Source organism: Sycon ciliatum, chromosome 1, assembly GCF_964019385.1.
Source record: "Sycon ciliatum chromosome 1, ocSycCili1.1, whole genome shotgun sequence".
NCBI lineage: Eukaryota > Metazoa > Porifera > Calcarea > Leucosolenida > Sycettidae > Sycon > Sycon ciliatum.
The window spans coordinates 41,916,062-41,918,961 of record NC_088643.1 but is presented as its reverse complement, the minus strand read 5'-3'; the positions used below and the strand labels follow the sequence as shown (position 1 = coordinate 41,918,961).

The 2,900-nt window shown below is 46.3% G+C and overlaps 1 long non-coding RNA gene across 1 annotated transcript; it reads left to right on the top strand.

Annotated features, from left to right (window-relative positions):
- Positions 1 to 274: 274 nt before the first annotated feature.
- On the top strand, positions 275 to 1,158 carry LOC135806999 (uncharacterized). Its single transcript, XR_010551407.1, has 4 exons — positions 275 to 377; positions 463 to 603; positions 746 to 809; positions 1,124 to 1,158. It is a non-coding gene; the product is annotated as an uncharacterized LOC135806999 (long non-coding RNA).
- Positions 1,159 to 2,900: the final 1,742 nt, after the last annotated feature.

Below are 2,900 nucleotides of genomic sequence, written 5' to 3'. Positions count from 1 at the left end.
CGTCTTCTTCATCCCGAGATAGGCGTTAGCCTTTGGGTAATCCTGAAATAAAGATTATTATTATTATCCTGGTTTTTTTCCTCTTGGTGGTTTTGGATAAGAGTTGAAAAGTCCAAAAGGTCAACTGATGACCTTTGCGTTACTTGGTATGATTGGATTTTAGCGGATGATGTCGGTATGCAGCTGGGGAGCGAATTCGACAGGAAGAAGATAAAGGTCTTGCTTTGCGGTTCACACCTTCACTTCAGTATCATTACAGTCCAAATGACGTTCACGTGCCACTGCGGTGTCGAACTTACAGGGGTAATACCCCTGTTCCAGCACCTGAGGCGGTGCGTCAAGCGCCGCCTCTTTCTCATCATATATTGTGACAAATGGTAAGTGTGCAGTGCTCCTAGCTCTCTCCCCCAACAAAAGAGCTCTATGACACTGTGCTTTCTGCGGTTTCTTTCGTTTTTACAGTGGAGAAAGGCTGGTGGGAGGCCCAGCCGTGGTCGCCCACCTCACGGGTACGGCCCATCTAACCCGTTACTGGGAGGGTCGGCAAGTCGGACTGCTGTTGCAGTCCGACTACCGGGACGCCGTAGAGCGTATTAGGACCCTGTAAGTAAGCACTGCTCTGTTTACATGTATACTTACCCCCTCGTTATAGCGATACTTACTTGTTTCATATCCTCTTGTCTTACCCTACTTTCGTATTCGTGACACTAATAGTGTTTGTGTGCGCTCATGTTTGGTTTCACAGATGATGATGTATGAAGGTCTGGGGCTGCCGCCTTCAGGATGTGCCATTTGTTTCAAAATTATTTGTAAGTACTTGTAACAGGTGTAGTGTAGTAACTGTGTGTGTAGTGTAGTAACAGTGTGTAGTGTTTTGTGATGGTCCTGTGCTATAGCAGTCGTAATGTATTTTGTGATGGTCCTGAGCAGTCGTAATGTGTTGGGCTACTGAAGTACACTGCATGAAGGGGTATGTGTGGGTGCTTCGACATAATCCTCGTGCTTCCTAAACCCTAGATACGTGTATAGCACTATAACCTAGATGTGTGTGTGCGTGTGTGCGTGTGTGCGTGTGTGTGTCCGCGCATGCGTGCGTGTGCGTGCATTGTGTTCTCTTCTACAGACTCATCCAAGTCAATTTAAATAAAAGTGTATTATAGTAAACAGTATTGTGTTTTGTTACAGTGAATATGTGGGGAATGGTGGACATGCCTTAGTGTGACTGGATACCCGCGGGTTGTGACTCTTTGCTGGCCACTCTGGATTCTCCAGTATAAATTCGGTACAGTGCAGAGGGGATTTGTGGTGCGTAGCAACACTGCTTCACTGTGACACCCCTTCAATAATTGTTTTGATGCATGATACTGCGGGCGTAGCCGGTTGATTCTAACTGTATCCTGATCAAAATAGAAATATGCATCTAATGGACCTGCATGGACAGTAGGCATTTCCCTAATCGGCCGGGCGAAAAATTCGCCGAAAACAGTGGTTTTGAAGAAATTACCCATCTTTTCGCCGAATGTTCAAAAATTCGCATGTTGAATTCGCCGAAAACCGATGCTTCAGTGCTTCTACAGGGTGTATGTAAATGTACATGTACATGACGTAATGGGAACGGTGACTTCAAGTACTATGTTGAGCCGAATTCTGATCTTGGGGCTCATAATATGGCCGAATTTGAACATTCTCTTAACCGATCGAAAAGCCGATTAGGCATGCTCTGCAGGGCAACTTGTCAATCAGTGCACATCTACGATGTGCGAATAAAACGAGTGCATGGCACGTGTACTTGTTTGCTGCACATCTACGAAGTGCGAATCAGGGAGTAGTATAATGACACGTGTACTAGTACACCTTGTGTTGCACTGCGTCTTTCCCCCAAGCAGGGTCTCTGAAGGTCGCACGCTTCGCCTGCGTATGCGGGCATGTGCAATATGTCATTCAGTGCACATCTACAATGTGCAAATCAGGGAACAGTACGTATTTTACTACTCCCCGGTGCGAATGCACCGAACGTGCACAAGTGCACGGTCGCCACCTATGGCGAAAAGAACCTTAAAGGGGAAGTGCATCGATTTTTCAAGTAGGGCTCAGATGAAAGACAATTGGATATCGGTTCCGATGGTATATCTCTCGCTTGCGTACGGCAAGGGAAACTTGCCATATCGCCGATTTCCCGATCCCGTTTCCATGGCGACTACAGGTGATGACGCACATTCTGCTTAGCTCCGCAGCTCCGTGAGAGAGAAGGTCGATCACTGCAGAATTGTGTCATTTTCAGTTGTCTTCTTGTATTCACGAAGTGAAAGAAGTACTGTGTTCAAGGCTGTTAGTGCCGTGAACTGTTTATTAGTAGTCCTCTCCGTTGTGTACTGGGACGTGACACCGACAGGGGAAAGCTGGAGTGCGGAGACGTTAGCTGGCAAGCGAAAATCGTGACGAACCAAGTGCTGAAATCTTGGTTGGGACAAATCAAACGTTCAGCATTTACCTCAACCAAGGACCGTGCCGTTTGCTCTTTCCACTTCCTGAAGATGGATGCGCTGCCTGCTGGAGACTCTCCTATCTCTCGTAACATCTTCTGAAGCCAGGTGAGACAACGAGTAGCGGAGATTAGCGAACGAAATAATGTCGTATGTTTTGAAATGTTTGCTGAACATATCTCAGGAGAGATGGCATGTATGAACTCAATCAGCTCATGAACTAACCCATGAACAAATGCTTTCCTTGCAGACGTGCATGTGTCTATCCAATCTACACGTAGAGATCATTCCATGCCCTCAGTGAATGGCCTATTTATGTATTATTTGTCCATACACTTCATCTGCATGTTGTCTCTATGGAGAAGGGTATTGTTCATTTCATATGAAGAAGTTCGGGCAATAGATGCTTTCCTCTGG